This window comes from Cervus canadensis, chromosome 2 (genome assembly GCF_019320065.1).
Source record: "Cervus canadensis isolate Bull #8, Minnesota chromosome 2, ASM1932006v1, whole genome shotgun sequence".
Taxonomy (NCBI): domain Eukaryota; kingdom Metazoa; phylum Chordata; class Mammalia; order Artiodactyla; family Cervidae; genus Cervus; species Cervus canadensis.
Genome location: NC_057387.1, coordinates 107,228,455 through 107,242,873, shown reverse-complemented (window position 1 = coordinate 107,242,873; position 14,419 = coordinate 107,228,455). Strand labels below are relative to the sequence as shown.

The window sequence follows — 14,419 nt, the reverse complement described above, 5'->3', positions numbered from 1 at the left end:
TTACTAATTAATCATGCTCCTGTTGTTTGGATGTTTGGATATTATATCAGCTGGGACTGAATTTAGCTTCTTGTAACCAAAAAAACCCAAATAACACAGCCTAACAAGGCAGAGGTTATTTTGCTCTTGTGTGAAAGAAGTCTGGAGAGTTGTGACAGCAGCTTCTCATGCCATTAAGGACCCAGGTTCCTTCTAGCTTTTCCTCCACCATCTGTCAAAATGACTACCAGATCTCCAGCCATCACAGCCACAGTTTAGATGGAGGGAAGGAGAAAAGCAGAGGATAGGCGGGCATATGCCAGCCAAGTCTGCTCTCCTTTAAGATTTCCTGAAGCTTACTTAACAACTGGTGGCCAAATTGGGTCAAAAAGTCAGTCACATGGCCACCTCCACCTGCAAGGAAGCTGAAAAATGTATGTTGTTTTTTAAATCAGGTCTATTTCTGTCCCCTGTAAATTGGTTCCACAGGAAAGAAGAAAGGAAAATGGATACAGGGAAGCAATAGCAATTTCTGATCTGGAAGAAGTTTACATTTTTGCTATGTAATATATATGTGTGTGTGTGTATTTGCTTATTTCTTTATTTGACTGTGCCAGGTCTCAGCTGAGGCACACAGGATCTATGATCTTCATTGAGGCATGTGGATCTTTTAGCTGTGGCATGAGAACTCTTAGTTGCAGTAAGTGGGATCTAGTTCTCCGATCAGGGATGGAATCCAGCCCCTTCATTGGGAGCACAGAGTCCTAGCAACTGGATCACCAGGGAGGTCCTGGTGGACTTCATTTTCGCTATTTTGTAAGCTACACTATGATAAATATGATTGTGACAAAATCCTGAAGCCAATCCCTCATTATTGCATTAAGTTAATTCCTGGAAACTTCACACCCTACAAATTCCTGGATGGTTATGAGAAATCGTGTTTCCATATCTGCCCTTGAGAAGCATGGACTGGACCATCTGTCCCACCAGGAGGTGGTGAGGCACCCTTCGCTTCCTGATGTTGCTTTCCCCACAGGGCCTTGATTTATATAGAGATATAGTAACAATGACCTAATTTACTTACATGTAAGCATATATTACATGTAATTCCTAAGAGAAAGAAATGAAAAAAGGCAAAATGGTTATTGGAGGAGGCCTTACAAATAGCTGAGAAGAGAAGCTAAAGGCAAAGGAGCAAAGGAAAGATATACCCATCTGAATGCAGAGTTCTGAAGAAGAGCAAGGAGAGATAAGAAAGCCTTCCTCAGTGATCAATGCAAAGAAATAGAGGAAAACAATAGAATGGGAGAGACTAGAGATCTCTTCAAGAAAATTAGAGATACCAAGGGAACATTTCATGCAAAGATGGGCACAATAAAGGACAGAAATTGTATGGACCTAACAGAAGCAGAAGATATTAAGAAAAGGTGGCAAGAATACTCAGAAGAACTATACAAAAAAGATATGCATGACCCAGATAACCACAATGGTGTGATCACTCACCTAGAACCAGACATCCTGGAGTGCAAAGTCAAGCAGGCCTTAGGAAGCATTGCTATGAACAAAGCTAATGGAGGTGATGGAATTCCAGCTGAACTGTTTCAAATCCTAAAAGGTGATGCTGTGAATGTGCTGCACTCAATATGCCAGCAAATTTGGAAAACTCAGCACTGGCCACAGAACTGGAAAAGGTCAGTTTTTGTTCCAATCCCAAAGAAAGGCAATGCCAAAGAATGTTCAAACTACCACACAATTGCACTCATCTCAGTTCCATTCAGTTCAGTCACTCAGTCATGTCTGATTCTTTGCAACCCCACATACTAGCAAAGTAATGCTCAAAATTCTTGAAGCCAGGCTTCAACAGTACATGAACTGAGAACTTCCAGATGTTCAAGCTGGATTTAGAAAAGGCAGAGGAACCAGAGATCAAATTGCCAACATTCGTTGGATCATCCAAAAAGCAAGAGAGTTCCAGAAATACATCTACTTCTGCTTTATTGACTATGTCAAAGGCTTTGACTGTGTGGATCACAACAAACTGGAAAATTCTTCAAAAGATGGAAATACCAGACCACCTGACCTGCCTGCTGAGAAATCTGTATGCAGGTCAAGAAGCAACAGTTAGAACTGGACATGAACCAACAGACTGGTTCCAAATTTTGCAAGCAGTACTTCAAGGCTGAATATTGTCACCATGCTTATTTACTTACATGCAGAGTACATCATGAGAAGCACTGGGCTGGATGAAGCAAAAGCTGAAGTCAAGATTGGCAGGAGGAATATCAATAACCTCAGATATGCAGATGACACCACCCTTATAGCAGAAGTGAAGAACTAAAGAGCCTCTTGATCAAAGTGAAAAAGGAGAGTGAAAAAGCTGGCTTAAAACTCAGCATTCAAAAAACGAAGATCATAGCATCTGGTCCCTTCATGGCAAATAGATGGGGAAACAATGGAAACAGTGACAGACTGTATTATCTTGGGCTCCAAAATCACTGCAGATGGTGACTGCAGCCATGAAATTAAAAGATGCTTACTCCTTGGAGGAAAAGCTATGACCAACCAAGATAGCATATTAAAAAGCAGAGACATTACTTTGTCAACAAAGGTCCATCTAGTCAAAGCTATGGTTTTTCCAGTAGTCATGTATGGATGTGAGAGTCTGACCATAAAGAAAGCTAAGTGCCAAAGAATTGATGCTTTTGAACTGTGGTGTTGGAGAAGACTCTTGAGAGTCCCTTGGACTGCAAGGAGATCCAACCAGTCAATACTAAAGGAAATAAGTCCTGAATATTCACTGGAAGGCCTGATGGTGAAGGTGAAGCTCCAATACTTTGGTCACCTGATGCTAAGAGCTGACTTACTGGAAAAGACCCTGATGCTGGGAAAGATTGAAGGTGGGAGGAGAAGGGTACGACAGAGGATGAGATGGTTGGATGGGATCACTGACTCGATGGACATGAGTTTGAGCAAGCTCCGGGATCTCGTGATGGACAAGGAGGCCTGGTGTGTTGCAGACCATGGGTCACAAAGAGTCGGACACAACTGAGCAACCAAACTGAATTGAATTATATATTAGGAGCAGCTGCTTCCTGTTGTCTCTGATAAATCTCAGGAGCCAAGTACAACATCATCAGCATGCAACCACCTACACGGGACACTCCAAGAGACAGTAGGATTGCCCACGTCATGGGCTCAACAGGGGGGATTCAGGACACTGGCTCTTCCCCAATTATCACATAAGTGTTTTCATGTCTTAACATTCAATTTTTAAAAAGAGGGTAGAGATGAGAGTAACTGCCAGGTTTTGTTTGGAGGGAATTGTCAGGGTGCCCTCAATTGTCCATTTGTCCCTGTGGGAGGCTGCTCCTTGAGTCTGTCCAGGTCAGACAGACAGAGAAACAGAACCAACAGGATATGGAGAGAGAGGCAGAAAGAGAAAGCTTGAGAGAGATTCATTTTAAGGAACTGGCTCCCACAGCTGTGGAGGCTTGCTGAGTGGAAAATCTGCAGGGGGGGCCAGCAGTTGGGGATTACCACTGTCATTTGAGCCCATAGGCCATCTGCTGGCACAATTCCTTTTCACTTGGGTGAGGTTAGTCCTTTTTCTATTAAGAACTTCAACAGTTTGGATGATGAGACACATTCACATTAAGGAGGGTCATCTGCTTGACTCAGTCTGCTGATTTAAGTGTTACTCTCATCCTGAAAGCACCTTCTTGGAAGAAAAGCTCTGACAAACCTAGACAGCATATTTAAAAGCACAGACATTACTTTGCCAACAAAGGTCCATAGAGTCAAAGGTATGGTTTCTCCAGTAGTCATGTATGGATGTGAAAATTGGACCATAAAGAAAGCTGAGTGCCAAAGAACTGATGCTTTTGAACTGTGATGTTGGAGAAGACTCTTGAGAGTTCCTTGGACAACAAGGAGTCAAGCCAGTAAATCCTAAAGAAATCAGTCCTGAATATTCATTGAAAGGACTGATGCTGAAGCTTAAGCTCCAATTCCTTGGCCACTTGATGTGAAGTACTGACTCATAATAAAAGACCCTGATGTTGGGAAAGATTGAAGACAGGAGGAGAAAGGGACAACAGAGGATGAGATGGTCGGATGGCCATCAGTGACTCAATGGAAATGAGTTTCAGCAAGCTCCAGTAATAGGTGATGGACAGGGAAGCCTGGCATGCTGCAGTTCATAGGGTTGCAGAGTCGGACATGACTGAGCAACTGAACTGAACTGAACTGAACTGAAAAAACACCTTCACAGAAACATCCAGAATAATGTTCGACCAAATATCTGGGCATCGTGTCCCAGGGAAGTTGATACATCAAATTAATCAACACACTTCTCACTTTGACCCTGGTAAGGGGGGCTTTAAGAGGTTGTGGGGGAGAGGGGGTCTTAGAAATCTCAAATGTGGGAGATACAAGGCGTGAAACATCTAGAGGTGAGCTGGCTGGCAGCCTGCATGGGAGGTGAGGGGAGAGGGCTGGGTAGGGGTTGAGGGTTATCTACACCAAAGGCAAGGCAGAGGTGTGTGTTTTCTTAGAATCAAGTGTGGACCCCAAGGAAAGGAGCCACCTCTGAACCACTTTGAAAAGGACTTCACCCAAAAGGCTGCCTGCTAGGGTCCAGGTGGATCTTGGCAGGAAGTGGCTATAGAAACTTGGAGAGTCATGAGTGACCAGCTTGAGAGCTTTGTGCGTGCCCAAGAACTGCAGTCAGAGACACCCCCCCCAAAATGGCATGTCTGAGGAGCCCCCAAAAGCTTTGGAGACCCAAAGTGCAGTTAGGGGGATGGAGAAAAGACAGCAAGAAGCAGAGGTTTCACAGGAGGCCTGGATGGCCAGAAGGAGTTGGAGTTCTGAAAGAGCTTTCAGATGCACTTTTTATACCCAGCGAAAGAAGCCATTTGTTTATAAGCCAAGAGTGACCAGAAAAGCTTTGCATGTGGTCTGCCTGAAATTTCACCCAAGGCTGGGCAGGCAGTTCCAACCCACACAGCAGGCTGAAGTGGGGAGTCAAGGGGGAGATGAGAGCCCTTCCTGTCTGCTTCCCAGTGAGTCCAGCTTGGCCCACAGAGGTCACCTGTGTTCCTTCTGTCTCAGGCTTCATGAGGACAGAGGTTTTGAAGAGTGTATCTAGGTCAGTCTCAGATGCCCCACTGTGACCCTTGTTTCTATTATGTTTTCTGAGTTGGATTTCTATGGCCAGGTAGGTCATCATGTACCTGTACTGGAAAAGTTTTCTAGACAAAAAGTTCCTGATGGGCTGTCAGGCTTCCACAGCTCTGAGTTACCACTTTAATGTAGAGTTCAGGATACGAATTTCTCCTGGGAAACACTACCACTCAGCAGCTAATGAGCCACCACGTCAATATTTGCTTGACATGCGATGTTTGGGGTACCATTCTGTGTGCTGTCCATCCTCTTCTGCTCACTCTTCATTTCACTAGCACCTTGGCATCAGAGGCTCAGATCTTTATTTTTGTAAAGTAATTTGATCTCTGCCCTCCCCCATATCTCTGTCCCTAACTTTGTATACTGTGTCCTTCATATAAAGTGCCATGTTTGACTCTAAGCATCTCTTGTTCAGTTTCCATTGTCACTTTCCCAATGCTATTAACCATCCATTCCTGTTAAATTCCAAAGTCCCCTTTGCTCTAAGAAAGAAAAACAATCTCTGACTCTTTGGTAATTTGTACATGTAAATGCAAGCTTCTGATCTAAATTTGAACCCCTTCAAAATTTTTTTAAAAAACAGAACTCTACAATGTACAAAGACTGGAAGCAATTGAAGAAGGACTCAAATATTATCTCATGCTGGGCCCCAAATATTTCAGCTCTCTTTTTTGTAATTGCCATCATAGTAAATGCTTTCATAAAGGCATTTTTAATAGTACTTATTAAAAGAAATTTTACATTACAACAAAATATACAAATCTTGGGTATAGAGCTTGATGAATGTATCAGCTTGGGCTGCCATAACAAAATACCATGTATTGGGTACTCAGGTCACAGAAATTGGTTTCTCACAGTTCTGGAGGCAGAAGTCCTAGATCAGGGCACCAGTATGGTCGAGTTCTTAGAGGACTCTCTTCCTGGCTTGCAGACAGCTGCCTTCTTGCTGTGTCCTCACATGGTGGGAGGGAGAAGTGAGCTCTGGTCTTTTCCTCTTCATGGGGGCCCCACCTTCCCAAAGACGCCCTCTCCAAATACCATCACACTGGGAGTCACGGCTTCAACATAAAAATTTGAGGCAGAGGTGGTGGATTACAATTCAGTCCATAGCCACGAATGTTTACATACATATACACCCACTTCACCATGAACCAGGCCAAGATCTAGAACATTAGCCATGAAGCTAAGACCCTTTTCCTGTTAATAACCATCCCTCTTAGTCAGAAACATCTTCTGGTTTCCAGCACTATTAGATTAATTTTGCTGGCTCCTGAACTTCATAAAAATAGGATCATATAGTATGTCATCATGATGTCTCTCTCACTTGGCTCAACATATTTGAAATTCATATTCATGTGTGTGTGTGTGTGTGTGTGTGTGTGTGTGTGTGTATAAGACTGTTCTTTTATTGCTGATAATAAAATAATTATTAACAATTTTTTATTATAAACAATTATTACCAATTACCAATTGTTTATTAATTAATAAACAATTATTACCACAATTTGTTTATCCATCATTCTGTTAATGAATATTTGGAGTGTTTCTAATTTTTGACTATTACAAAGTTGCTATGAATGTTCCTAGAAATGTCTTTTTATGGATGCATGTACTCATTTCTCCAGAGTGTGTCCCCAGAAGTGGAAGTGTTGGGTCTTAGGATAGGTGTTAATATGTGTTAACATTAATGTTGGTGGCTCAGACAGTAAAGAACCTGCCTGCAGGAATCTCTGCAGGAGACCCGGGTTTGATCTCTGGGTCGGGAAGATCCCCTAGAGACAAGAATGGCTACGCACTCCAGTATTATTGCCTGGAGAATCCCATGGACAGAGTAGCTGGGCAGGCTACAGTCCACGGGGTCAAAAAGAATCAGACGCAACTGAGCGACTAAGCATGCACACAACATTAATAGTTAATGTTATTAGAAACAGCCGAGTAATTTTTCAAAATGATTGACTATTTTATATTCCCATCAGCAAGATATCAAAGTTCTGGCTGCTCTAGAGTCTCACCAGCATTTGGAATTGTCAGTCTTTGTAACTGTATCCACTCTAATACATTGTGGTTTCTCACTGTGGTTTTAAGTTTTATTTCCCCTGATGACTCATGATGTTGTATGTTTGTTGGCCATTCATGTGTCTTCTTATGTGAAGTTCTTGTTCAAGTCTTTTGCCCATTTATTATTATTATTTCTTAATTTGTTGGATACTTTATAAATCTTGACCACAAGCCCTTGATCAGATAAATGAATTGCAAATACATTCTACTGGTCTGTGGCTTGTCTTTTAATTGTACTGTGTTTTAAAGAGCAGACATTTTGACAACGACTAACTTATCATTTTTTTTCCTTTATTGTTTGTCCTTTTCCATTAAGAGAAAGATTTGAGTACTTCAAAGATACTCTCCTATGCTTTTCTTATGGATTTTTTATACTTTTAACTTTCACATTTAGGTCTATGATCCATATGGATATCCAGTTGCTCTGGCATCATTTATTAAAAAGAACTCCTGGCTCTCCCAATGAACTGCTTTGGTGTTTTGTCTGGTTTTGATTTTGCTTTTCCAAAAATCCACTGACTGTGGACACATGGATCTTCTCTGGACTTTTATTCTGTCTCACTGATCTAATTGTCTCTCCTTATGCCAATATTACACTGTCTTAGATACTGTAGCTTTATGATAAGTTCTAAAATCTGGTAGAGTAAACCCTCCTACTTTATTCTTTTTTAAGATTGTCTTGGCTATTTTAAGTTGTTCACATTTCCATATAAATTTTAGAATCAGTTCATCAATTTATCTTCTGAAAACAGCCTGCTAGGATTTTGGTTAAGATTACATTAACTCTATAAATAAATTTGGAGATTATTGACACCTGAAGATTGAACAATTTAAGGTACCGATCGATGAATATGTCCTAATTCTCTATTTATTTAGGTACTCCTTAGGTTAATCCAGGACTTCTCTCATAGCTCAGTTGGTAAAGAATCTGCCTACAATGCAAGAGACTCCGGTTTGATTTCTGGGTCAGGAAGATCTGTTGGAGAAGGGATAGGCTACCCACTCCAGTATTCTTGAGCTTCACTTGTGGCTCAGCTGGTAAAGAATGCGCCTGCAATGCGGGCAGACCTGGGTTCAATCCCTGGGTTGGGAAGATCCCCTGGAGAAGGGAAAGGCTACCCACTCCAGTATTCTGGCCTGGAGAATTCCATGGACTGTGTAGTCCACAAGGTCAAAATGAACTGGATACAACTGAGCAACTTTCACTTTCACTTTTCACTTTTAAATTTATCCAGCAATGGCTTTATAGTTTGCTATAGAATATTTTTACATATTTTATTTTTATTTGTTCTTATGTATTGATTGAATCATTTTGATCCTATTTTAAATGCTTGTGTTTTGTAATTTAATTTTTCAATTGTTTTAGTAGTATACATAAATGCAATTAATTTCTGAGTGTTCACTCAGTATCCTGTGACCTTGATTAAGGTCACATGTAGCTCTGTTGTATATTCCTTCAGATTCTCCGTGCACTCAATCCTGCCTTCTGTGAACAAAGACAGTTTTAATTGTTTCTTTCCAATCAGCATGCTTTCTATTTGTTTTTTCATGTCTTATTACACTTGTGAGGAATTCCATTGTGATATTGAAAGACGTGGTGAGAGTAGGAATCCTTGTCTCATTCTTTGGTCACAGTTGCTTTGATTGCAAAGATTACAGCCACACAAATTTGTTCAAGTGAAAGGGGCACATGGTAAGGATTCTGGAATCTCAAAGAATCCAAGTAAAAGAGGTGAAACCCAACTGTATTGGAAGGGAAATGCCATCAGGAGAGCCACTTCCTCCTTTGCTCAGGGTCCATGGGACCTCCTGCTTTCTGCTCTTTGGACTGCTTTATTCTCCTGCTCGCTCCTCAGACCATCTTCTCTGGCTTGTCACCTTGCGTATGACCCAGAATGGCAGCTATAGTGGATATGACCTTGCAACTTGGCTCTCCACAGCAATGGGGACTTTTGGATCTCTAAAACAGAATTTCTAAGGAAAAGAATCTGATTAGCCATCCTTGGGTCAGGGGTTTAGCTTTGGGCCAATCAACTTAAAAAAAAAAAAAAAAAGGCAGGATTAACGAGGTCATTCCCACTGCAGAGGGACCTACGTTGGGGAGAATCTTTGGAAAGTATGTGAAGGAGAGCCAGGCACCCAAAACATGTCTCGTGTGGTTACAGTCTGGGTCTCCCATACGAGGGAATGCCAGTGGGGACTTGACTGAGGTGAGAAGTGGAAGGATGGAAATTAGAGCAGTAGGGCTGAAAGTTAGATGAGAGGACTAACGTCTTCTGAGACTCAGATGGCCAAGGAACCAGTCCTCCATGTGCTAGAAGTATGTTCTTCTTACTGGTCAGTGCCTGTCCCCAGAGGTCCTAGAATTGTCCACGGCTCACCCAACGGTGTGCTGCAAGTCCCCTTCCATACGGCCACAAGCAGGGGTATTGGTGGGCAGTGCAGCAGGAGGGGAACACAATTACTGTAGACAGATGTGCTAGAAACAGGAATACTGGAAAGGAACTAATCTCTGTTGAGGATTTTTATGTGTACTATCACTTTAAAGTCTCTTATGTTATTCCCATTTCACAGATCAGAAAACTAAGACTCAAAATTAGTAACTAGCCTGAGGTTGCACAGCTAGTAAGACAGCCAGACCATCAATCCAGAGGCTCAGACTCCACACCCCACATTCTCCCACCCGCATAGGCTGCCCCGATGGAGGTATTGCAGGATAAACTTGGCTGTGCAAAGGAGGGTGTTACTGTTGAAATGCCCACAGTGGGCAAAGCCCTAAGATACCCCCAGTCCATCACCAGATTGGTCCCTTAGAAGTCCTCTTAAGTCAAGATGTTATAAATTGGGTCTTTACTATAGATGCACTGTCCCAGAAATCACTTCGTACCACAAAATCACCAAATTGATAAATATAGATGCACACATATGAGAAAAGGATAGAATGCAAACATGTGCTTTTTGTAAATTGACATTTCTATATAAAATTAAACTACATTATAAAATTTCACATAGGGTAATTTTTCTGCATGAACTGGGCAGGCTGATGCTTCTTAAAATATTTGTCCACTGACCTTCCCAGTGAAGATGCGTTTGTCTATTCCTGGCAATGACCTGAGGGAACTGCAGAAGTTTCTAATTGTTCTAAGGATGGTCAGCCTGCATTAAGCATTAGATTTACCCCAGGGCTTACACTCAGGGGGCAGCCAAGGACACCCTCAGTAAGTGTTAACAGCTCTGCTCTAGTCGGTGCAGCCAAACCTTCCTAATTATTAAATATTGTGACAACTTTCCCTGGATCCAGCTCCAGAATGATCACTGCATGAAATCCCTCATCACCATTAAAGACTCATTAAAGACTCATGAACGAAAAGACAGCGTTCACTGCAGCACTATTTACAGTAGCCAGAACATGGAAGCAACCTAGATGTCCACCAACAGATGAATGGATAAAGATATACACATACACAATGGAATGTTATTCAGCCATAAAAAGAACGAATTTGGGTCAGTTGTAGTGAGGTGAATGAGCCTAGAGCCTGTTATACAGAATGAAGTAAATCAGAAAGAGAAATACAAATATCATATGCTAATGCATGTATATGGAATCTAGAAAAATGGTACGGATGAACCTATTTGCAGGGAAGGAATGGAGACGCTGATGCAGAGAATGGATGAGAGAAGGAGAGGGTGGGATGAATGGAGAAAGTAGTCTTGATATGTACACAATATCATGTGTAAAATAACCAGCCGGTGGGAAGTTGCTGTAACAGAGGGAGCCCATATGGGTGCTCTGTGATGGCCTAGAAGGCTGGGAGGGGGGAGGGAAGGGAGGCTCAAGAGGTGATATATGTATATTTATGGCTGATTCGCATTGTTTTACCGCAGAAACCAAGGCAACATTGTAAAGCAATTTCCCTCCAATTAAAAAATAAATAAATAAGATTTTTTACCAGTAGGGAAAGAAAAAGAAAAGACTCATGAGTCTTTGAATGCTTACATGAGGCAAGGACCAGTTTCCATATAGGGAACTGTACACATTTCCATGGAAATACAGAAGTTCCATGTATTATAACCATGGGGCAGCTTGTCAGATGTTCATAAGTGCTAGTTCAGGTTGTCACTAGCAGAGTCTCACAGTCTTTACAATCTGTAAACCCAAGAAACAATTGCCAAGTCATTGCAGGTTGGGGGGCTGCCTCTTTGATTCAAGGAAGCCGTTTTAGGGTTAGCCATTAGTCAATCATTTGTGACAATACAGATCTGAAGAAATGCAGCCGGACTCTAATCAGCCTCCAGAGCTACCAGTTTAGAAGAAACACAGGAGACAGAGAAGCCAGTGAAACACACTGCAGTCACAATCAACAGAATCCGGGCAGGACGGATGACCCAATTTCTCAACCAAGTACAAGCAGAAGACAAAAGTGAGGTAGTGATCCAAAGGTTTTCAGGCAACATCAACCAACTGCACTGTGTAAACCTCACTTGAATCCTGTTTCAAACAAACGCTTTTCCCCTTTTCTTGTGGGAAAGTTTCAAAGACAATCAGGGAAATTTGAACTCAGATCGGATGTTTGATGACGCTGTGTGTGCCGTCACTCAGGCACGTCTGACTCTTTGCCACCCTGTGGATTGTAGCCCACCAGGCTCCTCCGTCCATGGGATTCTCCAGGCAAGAGTACTGGAGTGGGTTGCCATTTCCTCTTCCAGGGGATCTTCCCCACCCAGGGACTGAACCTGAGTCTCCTGTGTCTCCTGAACTATAGGCAGATTCTTTACCTGCTGAGCCATGGGGGAAGCCCCTTGATGATGCTAAGAAATTGCAAATTTTTTAAGACATGTTAAAGGTACAAGGGCCATTTTTAAAGTCCTTTTCTTTTAGAGATACACTCTGAAAGATTTTGGATGAAATGATAAGATGTCTGGGACTTGCTTCAAAATCATGCAGGCCCAGGAAGGCGTGGGGAGGAATAAAGATGGAAGAAGATAAGACTCACGGATTTAACAACTGCTGAGCTGGTGAGGGGAGTTCATTATACTTTCCTGTCTGCTTTAGTATATGTTTGAAATTTTCCATAATAAAAAGCTGGCTTTTATTATATTTTTGAGAGCTTATTTTTAAAATAAATAAATAAAAAGGGCTTCCAGATGTTCAAGCTGGATTTAGAAAAGGCAGAGGAACCAGAGATCAAATTGCCAACATCCGTTGGATCAACAAAAAAGCAAGAGAGTTCCAGAAAAACATCTACTTCAGCTTTATTGACTACGCCAAAGCCTTTGACTCTGTGTATCACAACAAACTGTGGAAAATTCTTCAGTTCAGTTCAGTTCAGTCGCTCAGTCATGTCTGACTCTTTACGACCCGAAGAACTGCAGCACGCCCAGGCCTCCCTGTCCGTCACCAACCCCCGGAGTCCACCCAAACCCATGTCCATTGTGTCGGTGATGCCATCCAACCATCTCATCCTCTGTCGTCCCCTTCTCCTCTTGCCCTCAATCTTTCCCAGCATCAGGGTCTTTTCAAATGAGTCAGGTCTTCGCATCAGGTGGCCAAAGCATTAGAGTTTCAGCTTCAACATCGGTCCTTCCAATGAACACCCAGGACGGATCTCCTTTAGGATAAACTGGTTGGACCTCCTTGCAGTCCAAGGGACTCTCAAGAGTCTTCTCCAACACCACAGTTCAAAAGCATAGAAATACCAGATCACCTGACCTGCCTCCTGAGAAATCTGTATGCAGGTCAAGAAGTAAGTCAGAACTGGACATGGAACAACAGACTGGTTCCAAATCGGGAAAGGAGTACGTCAAGGCTGTATATTGTCACCCTGTTTACTTAACTTATATGCAGAGTACATCATGCGAAATGCCAGGCTGGATGAAGCACAAGCTAGAATCAAGATTTCCAGGAGAAATATCAATAACTTCAGATATGCAGAAAGTGAAGAAGAACTAAAGAGCCTCATGATGAAGGTGAAAGAGGAGAGTGAAGAAGTTGACTTACAACTCAACATTCAGAAAACTAAGATCATGGCATAACTTCATGGCAAATAGATGGGGAAACAATGGAAACAGTGACAGTCTTTATTTTTGTGGGCTCCAAATTCACTGCAGATGGTGATTGCAGCCGTGAAATTAAAGGACGCTTGATCCTTGGAAGAAAAGCTATGACCAAGACAGCATACTAAAAAGCAGAGACATTATTTTGCCAACAAAAGTCTGTCTAGTCAAAGCTATGGTTTTTCCAGTAGTCATGTATGGATATGAGAGTTGGACTATAAAGAAAGCTGAACACCAAAGAATTGATGTTTTTGAACTGTGGTGTTGGAGAAGACTCTTGAGAGTCCCTTGGACTGCAAGAAGATCCAATCAGTCCATCCTAAAAGAAATCAGACCTGATTATTCATTGAAAGGACTGATGCTGAAGCTGAAACTCCAATACTTTGGCCACCTTATGGGAAGAACTGACTCATTGGAAAAGACCCTGATGCTGGGAAAGATTGAAGGTGTGAGGAGAAGGGGACGACAGAGGATGAGATGGTTGGATGGCATCACCGACTCAATGGATGTGAGTTTGAGCAAGCTCTGAGAGTTGATGATGGACAGGGAGGCCTGGCGTGCTGCAGTCCATGGGGTTGCAAAGAGTCGGACACGACTGAGTGACTGAACTGAGCTGAACTGGATGTAGAGAGACCCTTCAGTCCCCACTCCCATCCCCCTGCCTCTGTCCCGCTCTCCAGGAGGCTGGGCAGAATCATCAGCCCCCACCACTGATCTTGGTGGCCTGGGGGAGTGTTGACCGTCAGACACAACTGAGCACTTGTCAGTAGCAGCAGGGGGCATTGACCACAGGCTCCCTGAAGGCCCAACCATGCCATGTTTTGTTCCCCCTGTGCACTTAGCACATGGCTGACCACCAGAAGCACTCAACATTTGCAGAGGCAGGGACGCTCCCTGGGCAGAGGCTGTAGCCTGGGAACTTGACAAAGCCTTGAAGGCTTACTTGTGCAGGCTACTGCAGCAGGGGCCCAGGACTGCTCCAACCAAGGTTCTCACAGTCAGGTCATGATGTCACCAGGATAAGTAAACACAGCCCCGGCGGGAAGACAGCAGCTCTAATGTGGATGGGTTTGCCTGCCCAGATCCTTTTGGAGATAACCCACTTCTCCAGCTCCCCCAGAAGGACAGGAGACCCGGTACCCTC

General features: G+C 42.8%; 1 protein-coding gene across 1 annotated transcript in view; it reads left to right on the top strand.

The window, feature by feature from the left end:
• The window catches only part of NGEF (neuronal guanine nucleotide exchange factor), a 120,147-nt gene that overhangs the window by 37,373 nt on the left and 68,355 nt on the right, over window positions 1-14,419 (top strand). The gene's annotated exons all lie outside the window — the stretch shown is intronic.